Genomic DNA, 13,735 nt, shown 5'->3' with positions numbered 1-13,735 from the left:
AATAAACATTGTCCAGATCGGTGGGAGGAGGAGGAAGGCAATCTCCCCAGAGCCCCAAGCTGATACCCCGAACAGAATTAATTATTAAACTGGTGGCTTGTGAGTCTTTAGAAGAGAAGATATGAATTACCAAACGTCACAGGGGTGCATAAACTGTGCTAGGTAACCTCATTTCCTTACTTTGACAGGGAGAGGCTACTGGACTGCCTGCTATTCGCTTACTTAATGTCCTGTCTCATTCCAAGAAGGACTAAAGGTTCATTAAAGGGACATCAAAAATCTTCTAAGACACCACAAAAGTTACAAAAACGTGAAAGAGGAAACGGGAAACACAAAGAAGAGACATTTTATTTTCAATTTTTTAAAGATTTTTATTTATTAAATTTTTTAGAGAGAGAGGGGAAGGGAGAGAGAAAGGGAGAGACACATCAATATGTGGGTGCCTCTCAAGTGCCCCCAACTAGGGACCTGGCCTGCAACCCAGGCATGTGCCCTGACTGGGAATCGAACCTGTGACCCTTTGGTTCGCAGGCCAGAGCTCAATCCACTGAGCCACACCAGCCAGGGCTAAAGGAGAGACATTGTTAAAAAGAGCCATAAATAAGAGTATTACAAAAAGGCAGCGCAGTGTTTTCCAGGCACTTGCTAAAGTGAATTCTGTTCATTTGCTAGAGGCAGACACTAACCTGGCTCTCAGCATTCTAGCAGGCAGCAGTCAGAGAGAAAACCGGATGGATCATTCACTTCCCATCACCAAGGAAATTTTAAAGAGAAGTAGGAAGAAGACAGAAAAGAAAGGGGAGAATGGATGGAGGAGGGAGAACAGGCAGGAGGTTTGAAAGAACTAAAGACCCGTGATAAGTAATATTTCAGCATTTATTCACATTCATGGAGAGAGGAGGGGACAAGCTATGCTAGAGAGAGAACTGCAAGGGCCAAAAAATACCTTAATAACTTAGACCAGGAGAATTATGCCCTGTATGAAGAAAGCCAAAATGACAGTAAGCAATTGAAGCACTCAAGAGGTCAGGGATTACAGATGACAGAAACCATACCTTCCATGAGCTCGCATTTCTTCATTACAGACCTAAGAGTTTTGTATGAGAAACTCAAAGAAAGAAGAGTTTTGGAGTTTGGCAGACTTGGGTTAAATCTCACTTCCTGCACTTACAGCTTTGTTTGCTTGGCTACGTTTATTAAACGGTTTGAGTTTTTGTTTGTTCAGCTATAAAGGTAGAATAATTTTACCTACCCCAAAGAATTATTGTGAACATTAAATGAAAAAAAGAAAAAAAAAAGCACACTTATTCCTGAGATGAGGCCCAAAAGAAATTTCTCCCGAGATCCCTCATACAGGGGACAGCGTGCAATTCGAACCAGCAACCATTCCAAGGACTTTTTTGCAGTGAGGTGAAACATACCTCCAAGAATCTCTCTAACTCTATGTTCTGTTATTCTTTGTAATTCAAATTAGGTAAAAATTTTTAAGTTATGTAGACTATTTAATCAGTTACAGTGATATCAGAAATACCAACCAAGAATCATAAAAGTTAAAAAAAAGAAAAAAAAAAAAAGCAGCAAAGTGGTCCCTACTGGTTCTGGGGTTCTATGAAGCTGTGGGCCAGACACTCTGGGAGGTGGCGGTGGGGATGAGGTCTCAGCAGCCACAGGCGGGGGCACCGGGCCGGTCCTGGTGCCTCTTGGCCTTGTCCTCTTCTTGCCCTCCAGCCTGCGGCTTCAGGGCACAGACACCGGCAGACCCGCTGGCAGTGGCCTTGGGTAGGTCAGGGCCTTGGCTCCCGTTGCTCCCCTTGCAGCTGTACACCTGGACAAGGAGGCCAGATCCTCCCACCTAATATGGCCCAGGATGTCAACACGGTCCGCCCAATGGCTGCTGGCGCAGCAGCGGGGCCACATGGGTTCACTGGCTGCACTGTGCCTGGCGCATCAAAGCTCACCATGGCCTCCTGGCTGTCGTCACTGTCCCCAAAGGAGTAGATGTGGTGTGCTCATGGGCTGGCTCGCTTCCCAGCCGTCCCTCCAGTGGTCACAGCACAGCAGGTTCTTGCAGAAAGGGCTGACAAGGTATTCGTACCATGGCCCCCGCCAAGGTGTACATGAAATCTTTGTAGGTGGTGTCACGTGGCCATACAGGAACACTGGCAAGCCCGCCACGCAGGACCAAGAGTCTGTCCTGGGACTATAATTCTCTACTGAAGAGAGAGCCCCGTTGTCATTCTAGCCACCAATGACCACCAGCGTGTCTTCAATGGAGGCAGTCGAAATCCTCATGGCATTGGTTCATGGAGGCCACTGTTTACAGTGCAGGCCATGCCTATAAAGAAGATTGGACACTGTCCCCTCCATTATCCCTCGAGAAGATACCGCCAGGGATGAAGATGAACCACCACCCGCAGCAAAGCAACACCATGGTGGTTCCACAGGGCCAGCAGGGGTGTCTCCTTGACCTACTCTGCTCACTCTTGGCACCCAGGTAGCAGGTATTGTCACTGTGCTTCTGAAACTGCTTGAAGAACCTGCCACCCATGAATAGCAGGTGCTCCTCATTGGCACAGAATGCCATGTGCTTGGTCTAGCATGGCCAGCTGGGCTGCCAGGCTGTGGTGGTAGTGCATGGCCTCTTCGATGAAGCTCTCACAGGGGCCTCCCTGGGCAGCAGCGGGCACACGGCCGGCTTGATGCGGTGCCGCAGGTCGTTCTCGGGGATAAGCAGGAGGCGGATGTGCTCCAGCACCTGGTAGGCATGGACCTCGCGCTCCGGCTGCTGCATCAGCCACTGCAGGGGGGCCTGCAGCAGGTCATGCTCCCATTCCCGCTGCACCTCGCTGCTGCTCAGGCACACACACAGTGTCTGCGTGGGGATGTTCGGCAGGAGGTCGGGCATGAAGGACAGCGTGCCGAAGTGGCTCAGGATGAAGCCGTTGATGAAGGCATCCAGCTGCTTGAGGCTGTTGCTGGAGGCCAGCTCCTGCAGGTTCAGGGACTTGGCCTTGCTCCCCTCCTGCTTCAGGAACTTGCAGCAGAAATCCACCACTGTCCAGATCTGCAGCAGGTGGGCTGGCCCAGGATGTAGTAAGCAATGCCGGCTCCACACCATACAAGAAGTCCACCACGGCCTTGAGACCAATGTAGGAGACACCAACCAGCTCCACCTTCTGGGTGGCCTTGTGCATGCCCAGTGTGAACATGGACTTGAAGGAGTCACTGCACATGGCCAGCAGGCTGTGGTGGCCTCACGGGGCTGCTCACTGGTCACCAGGACAATGTCTCAAATGAGGCCATATAGACGCTGCTCATTCAGATGCTGCAGCACTGTGGTCGAGTGCTGGGCCCAGCAGTACACCTTTGAAGATCCGCTGATCTTGTAGGGTTGAGACAATCCAGTCTGCTGGCTTCCCTCCACCATAAAAGGGGTCACAGTCTCATCACCGGCAGGGTCTCCAAGGATGCTGCTGTCGCTCAATCGGAACCAGGATCCCCAGTGGAACTGCTGGTACAATGGGCACCAGGGCAGGCTCAGGCCTGCTGGAAGGAGGCAGAGTCAGGACGCAACCCTTTGTGACAGGACGCCATGGGTGGGCTGGGCGCAGGTCCTGATACTTTAATGGTATTCTCAGCCCCTAAATGCTGGCTTGATTATTTTAAGCAACATTAAATACAGATTAACTTTAGAACAAAATGAATCCTCTCCACAATCTTCTTCTGAAAGGCAGCTGGGGTCACATACTCTCTGTGCTGGTCTGTCCAAGGCACGGCTTTGGGAAGATTCAGCATCTGCTCATTCGTGGGGACCAGAGACAGCATGAGGCTGGGCGGGCCCATGGGGACAACCAATGACCCTACTTGGCAAGGGGTTGGAAAGCAGTGTCCCTATCCCCAGACAACACTGTACCAACCCTGACCACATCAATGATTACCTTCAGACAGCTCTTGCAGGGCGTCACACTGTCTCAAAGGCAAGAGGTTTCACATACGCTTGTCCGGCCTGGCAGACCCAACTGTTGACCTCACAGCCAGTCCCCCAAAACATGAGCCCCACAACCCTTAAACCTCTGGTGACCCGTTCTCCTCAGATGTTCTTAGACTCTGCTCTCTGAACTCTTCCTAACCCTCTTAGCTCCTAACTGAACTCCTGTGCAGTCATGTAGTAATCCCTTTACTACAGCTTCCAACCACCCTGGACATCTTGGAGATAATACTGACCATCCAGGCCCTCACGGCCGACGTCCACAGGATTCACCCTTCATGCTGGATTAGAACAGGCAGTGGGATGGGCGGTCATTTCTTTGTCTAACAAACCTCGCCGACCCCACAGGTTGCCCTACAGTGTTCCGTCCTCAGGCCCTTTGGAATAAGACCATGGCATTCTATGACAAATGCCACTTTCACTTTCAATTCTCAGTAAAGACACAATGGAATCAGAAAAGGTCTACAGAAGGGCAGCTCAAGTCACCAAAAGACAGAAAAGTCTCCTTGCTAAGGATGAATTAAAGAAATTAGGAGTCTGCAAGACAAATAAACATGTCAGGAGGAGACAATGTCAAAGCTTTCGAAATCTCCAAGAGGATAAAAATGCACTCATAAACCGAATTCCAGAATGCCAGACCGAGACATCATCTCTTGAACCTTAGAGCAGACAAATTCAGGGCAGTTAGAATGAAATTACTAATAATAACAATAAAACTGGTGACATCAAGAGGCAGTAAAGGGAGGGTTTCAAGCCATGGAAAAATCTACATAAGCGCATTAAGAGAACATTGAACATCTCTATCCTCTGGAGGCAAGCTCAGCTCCCACACCACATATCACGGAGACTACCAGTACGCTCGGTGTTGTTCACCTGCTGTGAGGATTAAATGGGACCACACAGTGCCTGGCACATCAAATCTCAATAAATAGCAGCCACCATGTGGCAAGAATCCTTATACAATCCAGCTGAATGAAGATGGATATAACTCAATACAATAGTCCCCCCTTATTCACTGTTTCGTTTTCTGTGGTTTCAGTTACCCATAGTCAACAGTGGTCCGAAAATACTACATGGAAAGTTCCAGAAATAAACAATGCATAGGTTTTAAATTGAGCGCCGTTCTGAATGACATGATAGAATCTTGCGAGCCCTGCTCCGTCCTGCCCAAGATGTGACTCGTCCCTTTGACCAGCATCTCCGCGGCGTACACACGCCCGGCCATCAGTAACTTAGTAGCCACCTCAGTCATCAGACTGACCCTCACAGTATCACAGTGCTTGTGTTCAGGTCACATTTATTCTACTTGGTAATGTCCCCAAAGCACAAGAGTAGTGATGCTGGCGGTATGCACGTGCCAAAGAGATGCTGCAAAGTGCTTCCTTTAGGGGAAAAGGCGAAAGTGCTCCACTTAATAAGAAAATAAAATTGTATGCTGAGGTTGCTAAGATCTAAGACCTAAGATCAAACTGCAAAAGTTATGGCCACATTAAGTGTCTAGTTAAGAGAGAAAAAATGTTACATTTGTGGGTGGATGGTGGACAGAAGACATGTTCCGACTGATGGCAACGTGTTTTGCCAGAAAGCACTGAGCCCATGACTTCAGCAAGGGGTCCCCGAAAGGAGTACACCAGGCCATTTACTGCAAGTAAGGGACAGACACACCCATTCAGGAATAGGTTTGGGTTTAAACATATAAAAACCACTGGAGAGGCTGCATCTGCCCATAAAGGAGCTGCTTCCAGATTTCCAGCAGAGCTGAAGTTGATAAGGGTTCAGGCCTATCCACAGTTTCAGGCACCTGTCGGGGTCTCAGAACGTATCCTCCGAGGATAAGGGGGTTCTCCTGCTGAGTCCTTATTCTATCTTCAGCAGGCCAACACCTGCCATCTCTCCATAATCACATTCCGTTCTCTGTCCTCCTGCCCCTCAAAGTCACCAGTTTTCTTATGTCCTTTCCTCCTCTCTCATTCTCAGGCATTTCAGATTTTCACCCTTAGAAAGAGGGTCTGACACTGAAAATTTTCCAATCTCAAGATCATTACAGTCTGAGAAGAAAAAAAAAAGTTTCTGTAAAGAAGAAATATACATTAACCAACCACCCTGCAATCTTCCACCCCAGCGACATTGAGTAGGAAAGCTGCGTGCTGAGAAACAGAATGTCAAAGAATGGAGGTCATGGCTTCCTCAGGAAGGACACGAGAGAGTTCAACAAATGCTTCAGACGTTTGTCTTTGCATTAAGACATTTCCAAAGGGAAAGATAAAAAATTAAAAGTTAGCCCTGGCTGCTGTGGTTCACTGGATTGAGCGTTGGCCTGCGAGCCAAGTGTCACTGGTTCAATTCCCAGTCAGGGCACATGACTAGGTTGTACATCAGGTCCCCAGTTGGGGGCGCAAGTGAGAGGCAACCACACAGTGATGCTTCTCTCCCTCTCTTTCTCCTTTCCCCTCGCTCTACAAATAAAATAAAATAAACAAGCAAACAAATAATTTTTTAAAAATTTAAAAGATGAATGATAAGAAAAATATTTGTAGACCCATGCAAAATTAAGAGCAGCTCCGAGTCCACACTGGGGAAATGGTTCCCCTGGTTGCAGAAGAGAGGATGGCAACTATTTAAGGAGAGGGAGACCCTGGATGCAGCCCGCACAGCCCTTACAGGGCCAGGTAAGGGGGCTGCCCAAAAGTGGATACTTTGGCTGTGAAATTCACCTTCTCCTGCCCCGGTCTGGGAGGCTAGTATGATAATCTCCATTCCCACTGGTGACTCTAACCTTGGGCCATGGCACAGCTGCTGGATTCCCAGAGCCAGGGACAAAAGCCATCCCAGGTGGAAGAACATGGTAGGATTTCAGAGCCAGAGTGTTTTAGAGTATTTCCAGCAAACTCCCACCCTTTGCTGATATATAAGCTCAGGCCCAGCGCATTAGGTGAAGAGCTGAATCTGAGCCAGGCTCTTCTTGTGTGGTTGGGTCCACGTGTGCCCAGCGATCATGACATCCATTCAGCCAGATGTGTGACCAGTTAGACTCCAAGTCCCTCAATGCCAAAATGGGGATAAGAGTCCCTCCCTCATTGACTGGAGGAAGCATTAAATGAGATGGTTTAAATGAGATAGTTTATGAATCGTACTTAGCATAGTATCTGGCACCATCTAAGCATTTAATGAGTTATACGAGGGGGGACCCAAGAAAACCCTGGAATTATCTTCCGGTGGGTGGGCTCCTTTTAGCACAGCCCGACCCCCTGCTAGGTGAGTGTTCCAGGAGCCCATCTGTATCAGTGTACCAGCTGGTGTTGTTGAGTTCAGCTTCAATGAATTTTTTTTAAGACTCTTTCAACACGTTTGCCCATTTCATGAGGGGTGATTTACGAGCGCACCTGCCCACACCATGCTGAGTGTTCAGCAGTTTTGGACCAAAAACAACAAGAACCCCCTGCCCCACCCTCCCTATTCAACCAATCTTGTCCCGAGTGACTTTGTTTGTTTGTTTGTTTGTTTGTTTCCCTGAAAGAAAAAAGTCCTCAAAGGGAAATGTTTAGCCAGTGTGGAAGAGGTGAAACAAAAAACAGCAGGAGCACTAAAAGGCGTCAAAGTCAGCACGTTCAAAAGCTGTTCTGAGCAGTGGAAAAAAAGTCTCGATAGGTGTATGGCATCAAATGGAGAGGACTTTGAAGGTGACTGAAGTTTAAACATGTAAGAATAAATATACGACTTTTCATAAATAAGATCTGGGGTTTTGGGGGGTCCCCCCTCACAGCTACTATGAGAGTTCTTCACTAATATTTCCTTTCCTCTTCTCCTTCCCAATGCGAAGGAAGAATGAACAGTGAGAGCATTTTTAGATGACCTGCTCTTCAACCATTCCAGCATTTTCAAGTGTTCACTTATTTAATAGGCTGTGCCTTGATTACAGAGCTCCATGCATTTGAATTTAGATTCACAAGTACTAGTGGTGAACTTCACTGCCATTCCTCTCGGGGACGTCATGCTCTGTGAATACCTCGCTGCCAATAAAGTTTAATCTGGTGTCGTAAACTACCATTTGGACTCTTGCAACCGAACTGTAGAGTGGTAATTAACGAAATTCCCACTTACTCTCCCCTATCCCAGATTTTCCAGGCACTGCGCCTTCAGAGCTGTCTTTCCCACCTAGGAACATAGGTGACAATAATGACCAAAGGCGGGTTCAAAAAGGAAAGCCCCACTGATTATAGGCAGGTGGCTTAATTCTGTCATTTACTCTTCACAGTTGAATACGAGCATCGATTCTTCCCTTTCCCACCGCAGTCTGTTTCTCTCCCTCCCTCCTTCCCTTCTCCCGGCACTGGTCCTTTAAAACTGCTCCCCTCAAGGCCAGGGTTGCCAAGCCCAAGGTCACGTTCCAGGCCTGACAACCTTTTCCGTCTTTGGATTCTCCCCTCCCTCGTCCCCTGCAATCCAGCTCTTTCTCTGGCCTCTCCATCCAGAGGACCCTTTGCTCTGTTGTACCTTCTCAACATCTCTTCTTTCTATCAGTTCTTCATCCCCAGGGCCTGGCCCGGTTCAAGCCTTCATCATTGCTTACCCGAACCAGTGCTCACTGTCAAATCGGCTTCCTGATCTCTGGAGTCACACGCCTTCCCCCACTACACACACACCCTCCAGAGCAAGCTCTACTCCACTGGCAAAAGGCTCATTCAAAAAAAGCAAATCCTATCACATCACTCTTCTACTTAGCTTTTTTTTTTTCACCTAGAGGATAATATTTAGGCAATTCCATATAGCACCCAAGCTTGGGACAGATGGGCCCCGGCAGCCACCCCTGCCCCATCTCTTCCACTTCTCCATGCATTCCGCTTGCCTCTCCGCAGCGCCTCGCCCTTCCTCTTTGTATACATGCTGTTCCCTCCAGGGCTGGCAAACTCGGCCTCCTTGTGAAAGAGCCAGGCCGAGGATGGCTTCCCAGGTGGAGGGTTCTGTGTTCTCCCTCCCATGGCACCCAGCACACGGGACCTTCCCATGACCAGGGCTCATTTGTGCTTCCGCCTTCGCAGTCTCTAAAAAGCTCCTAGAAAGTGGGGGGTGGGGGTGGGGGTGGGGGGGTGCCTTCCTGAACTGGTCCCTCAGAGGCAGGTGGTATGTGTCAGCCATTTGCTGCTCAACCTGATAAATGACTAAAGAAGATAGGTAAGTATTCCTTCAAAATGATATTTTTAAACACCAAGAAAGGAAAATTGACAACATCTGTGTGTCTTCTCCTGTGTAGGGCGTTCTGAGACACGTTGGGGAAGGGAAAAAAAGTTGGTGGGTCTAAACAATAGCACCAGAAGAAGCGGCGTATCCCTGAGGCGCTGTTTAGATTCCACACAGTGATTTTCTTTTTTAATTCCTTCTTCTTCCAGGTGCAGTCCTGCAGCTATTTTAAAACTGAGACTTAAAAATAAAATAATACCAAGAGCTGGAATTATCACAGGCTCCTGCAGTTAACAGGGCGCCTGAATCAGCCCCCACCCCGGAAAATAAAAAGCTCTTCCCGCATCTTGACAAAGCACAGTATCCTTCCCCGGGGAGGGCAGAGAAGGAACAAGATGGGGTTCCCTTGTCAAAGGATTGTGCTTCCCTTTGCAAAAGCATTCATTCCTAGGTTCGCCATTCATTTAAAAAATATTAACAGGCTGAAGGGCAGACCAGAACGCCGGGCAGGGACACAGGAAACACTGAGAGACAGAAGCTCCCTCCCAGTGTGGTCAGCAGGCCCTCTGGGGCAGCTGCCTGAGAGCCACGAGTCTGGGCGCATGTGCTAACCCACCCCCACCCCCCACCCCCACCCCAGACCAGGAAACCAGCACCTCTGCTGCGTGGGGAGGATAATTTAAATGCCTGTTTCTGGAACGCAACTCCATGCTAAAGCAAACGCTGCCCCAGGAAACGGAGCTTTGTGAGTGGTGCCCAGAGACACACGCGGCCCTGGCTCTGACCTGCCTGCGCCAGTCACAGCCAGGGTTGCCTCTGGCAGCTCATCCAGGAGGAGAGTCATGCTTGATCCCGGGCCGCTGCCAGCAGGGAGTCCACATGTGAATGCAGCCCCGCCACCGAACTTCCCCCAGGGGGCACCGTGGCCAGTGAGCGTTTGCTCATCCCAGGCTCCTTCCCTGGTTCTGGAAACAGCACTGGCCCTCCGATGCGCCCGTTCCTTTCTCCTCCTCGCCCACCCTGAAGTACAGCACAAATCTGAAAGAGTGGCCGACACCACCTCCTTCCTCGGAGTGACAGGCCGAGGACAGGCATCTGTCTCAGCCCGGGCCACCGCGAGCCCCTCCTGGGGACGAGCCTGGGCAGATGGGTGGGCAGGGCCCCACGTGTCCCACCCCCGCCCCCCATGCCATGGGAAGTGAGCGACACTAAGGCTACCCAACTTGGGTTTCTGTCACTCTTTGGGACAACACAAGGTCACGACAGAGTTGAATCCGCTGAGAACCTGCCAGGCCGTGGAGGCTCACAGCGGGAAGCCTCCAGCAGCTGCAGAGACAGCCGTCTGAGATGGGCCCATGACACCTGCCCACAGCCGGCTTTCCCGGAGGCACTCCAGTCCTTTCCAGGAAGTTGGGTCATTGGGGTCACACCCACAATTCACGGAGGCGGCAGCGGGGGGGGGGGGGGGGCAGTCTGTCCTAACCACACACTGCACACCCTCCCAGCCAGCACCCCGCCTGCCCGCCCACTGGCCTCAGAGACCCCGAGTATATTCTTCCAGCTAAGAGCATGTGCCTCTGAGCTCAGCTCCTAAACCAGACGTTGTCCTGCTGCCTAGGACGAAAGAGGCCGTCTCCCCTTCTATGAATTTCCACAGCATTTGCTGTACCTACCACCAACTTAGCAATTATTATCCACAATCCGTGACATCAATGACAGCCTCCGAATCAGAAAGAACTGGACAGTGTTCCCCAATTTTTTAAATTCCACAGGCCGGTAAAGTCCTCCCATAAGAAGAGCGTTAACTTACTATTTTGCTAAGTAAAAATGTTTTTAAAATGCCATACAATCTATTAACACTAACCTCTCATAAAAGAAAAAGCCTTCTGAGAGCCAAGCAAAATGAAAACCAACTAAAGGACATAATCTCAGAAGAAACAAAGGAGAGGGTTAGTGCACTGGCAGGGCCGCCCCCTCCTCTCTCTCCTCTGCTTCATTTTTTCTCTCTTGCTTTGGGCCAGGGGGCATTGCCTCACAGGGCGGTCAGCTGAAGTGTATTTCTGAGTCACTCAACTCATACATTCTTTGTCCCGACCGACCCAAGGTGAGGACCCCTCCACAGGAGCATGTGACCTCTTGACATCGACAGCAGGTCCTGACCTTGGTAAGATGTTTGCCGGTCCCCACATTCTCCCACGTGCTCTGTCACTTCCTGTCACTTGATGCTCACCCCACTGTATAGATGAGGAAGTGAAAGTGCTCGCCTGGTGCTCATTGTTTTAGAGATTTCCCTTATATGGGGTCCACTCCTGCCCCCCTCCAATGTCTGCTCTTTGGCCCATATTTCTCGCCTTTGGAAATTTCCTTCTACATTAGTTGTTTTAAAGTTTCACCGTTAAGTTCTTTCTTCTCCAGACTAACTAGACCTTGTTTGATTTGGTTTTTGTTTTGTTTTCTTTTCAAGGATGGCAAGCTTCTCTGTTTGAGTCCCCAGCACATGCCACAGCGCCGGTCACGTGGTAGACAATGTTAGCTGGAGAACGGAAGCACAGACAGTCTTCACTCGCCATGATTTCTAGAACCTTCACTTTCCTGGTCACGTCCCGCAAGAGGCACGGCAATATTTCTATGTGCCTCTGAAAATGTCCTGTCCAGAACTGTGTGTTGTGCACCAGAGGGGCCCTTGGCCCTCCGTCCTGGGCACAGAACCCTGATTCATGAAGCTTGAGGTTGTATTTGCTCTCCGGAAGCCCCTCGTACTGCTGACTCCTAGGAGACTGGATTCTTAGATACTCCCAGTTCTGAATTTCTCATTCGGTATTTCAAGTCCAAGAACTGGTCTTTTTTGTTTGTTGGTTGGTTACTTCTTTTATTTTTCAATTACAGTTGACATTCAATCTTATTTTTTGAAGGTTTCAACTCTTACTTTCTTTTCTCTTTTTCAATGACAGTTTACATTCAATATTATTCTGTATTAGCCTCGGGTGTACAGCATAGTGGTTAGACAATCATGTACTTCTCAGAATGGTCTCCTTAATATTTTCAGTATCCATCTGGCCCCATACATAGTTATTACACTCTTATCGACTACATTGCCTATGTTATATTTTCTATCTCTGCGACTATTCTGTAACCACCACTTTGTACCTCTTAATCCCTTCACCTTTGTGGCTCAGTCCCCCAGCCTGCCCCCTCTGTCAACCTTCAGACCGCAAGAACAGCTTTTCCAGCTAGCCCTGTTGTATTTCTTTGTGTTAGTCTGCAAAGTCGGTGTCTCCTATATTTATTGGACTCTTCGCATCTTACCTTTCCAATTAGCCGTTAAGGTTCTTGAGATGGTATCTTAGAAACTTTAATCTGAGGCGTAAATGTAACTGTTCAGCATGTTGACACAGCAGATATTAGATGAATATGTACTGGTTTGACAAGCTCCACTTTTACTCTAATACCCCCCAGTACTCTCCGCTTCTGATGACTCACATTTAAGTCCCAAGGGCTCGCACCTGAAGGTTTCTTCCAACCGGCCCTGCTTACCCACCTGTTTCTAGCTCTTTTTTTTTTCCACTTCTTAAATTGTTGGTCTATTATAGTCGTCCCATTTTCCCCCCATCGCTCTCCCCTGCCCCGTCCACCCCACCCCCGCTCCCACAGTCAGTCCCCACCCCGTTGTCCGTGTCCATGGGTCATTTATACTCGTTCCTTCACTAGACCCTTCCCCTTCTTTCCCCTCTTCTTCGCCCCACCCCCTTCCCTCTGGCCACTGTCAGTCTGTCCCTTGTTTCCATGTCCCTGGTTCTGTTTTGCTCATTTGTTCTGTTCATTAGGTTCCTGTACCCATCAGTGGATGAGTGGGTCAGAAGACTGTGGTACACTTACACAACGGAATACTACGCAGCAGAAAGGAAGAGGGAGCTCCTGCCGTCTGCGACAGCATGGATGGACCCGGAGAGCATTACACTGAGTGAAATAAGCCAGGTGAGGTGGCAAAAGACATGATCTCACCTGTTTCCAGCTCCGACTCCTGCTTATCCCCATAGAACCTGCTGGATGCACCCAAAGCAGCCTGCTGACAACCAGGCACATCCTGCCCTCCACAAACGACCCCTCCTCGTCCCCATCACTGCTTCTCAAAGCTCACTGCAGCCATGGCCCCTGACCCTCTGCATTGCCTCCATGTGCCCGTAGCATTGCGAGGCCAGTCCATCACACAGGAAAAATATCTGCAGCGAATCTCTGGACATCCGGAGTCACCAAAATAAAGGAAGACTCTTCGTCTACTTTAAAATGGGATCGCTCTACAAAAGGATTTGTCACGGAATTTATTTTTATAAAAGACCCCTTCGGTCTTTAAAATACGACTTGATGTGCCCATCCATGGTTAACTCACGACATGCCATAAACACGTCTGTCAAACAGGGAGACGCCTTAAGCCCTTCACTGAGCTTCTTCTCGGCGGCAATGTCGCTTCCACACACGCCAGCCCGAGGCCTTGAGGTACACCCTGTCCCTGCCTGGGTGACAATGAATTCTGTCAACAAATACGTGTGTATGTAAGAGGTGTTTTCTCCG

General features: G+C 49.2%; 1 protein-coding gene and 1 pseudogene across 1 annotated transcript in view; both read right to left on the bottom strand.

Annotated features, from left to right (window-relative positions):
- TMEM178B (transmembrane protein 178B) overlaps positions 1–13,735 on the bottom strand; it is a 320,684-nt gene that overhangs the window by 153,424 nt on the left and 153,525 nt on the right. The gene's annotated exons all lie outside the window — the stretch shown is intronic.
- LOC150002230 (kelch-like protein 36 pseudogene) lies at positions 1,978–3,427 on the bottom strand (annotated as a pseudogene).

This window comes from Furipterus horrens, unplaced genomic scaffold (assembly GCF_987537825.1).
Source record: "Furipterus horrens unplaced genomic scaffold, mFurHor1.1.pri manual_scaffold_9, whole genome shotgun sequence".
NCBI classification, from domain to species: domain Eukaryota; kingdom Metazoa; phylum Chordata; class Mammalia; order Chiroptera; family Furipteridae; genus Furipterus; species Furipterus horrens.
The sequence above is the reverse complement of the archived record's forward strand: the minus strand, read 5'-3'. Positions and strand labels throughout refer to the sequence as shown.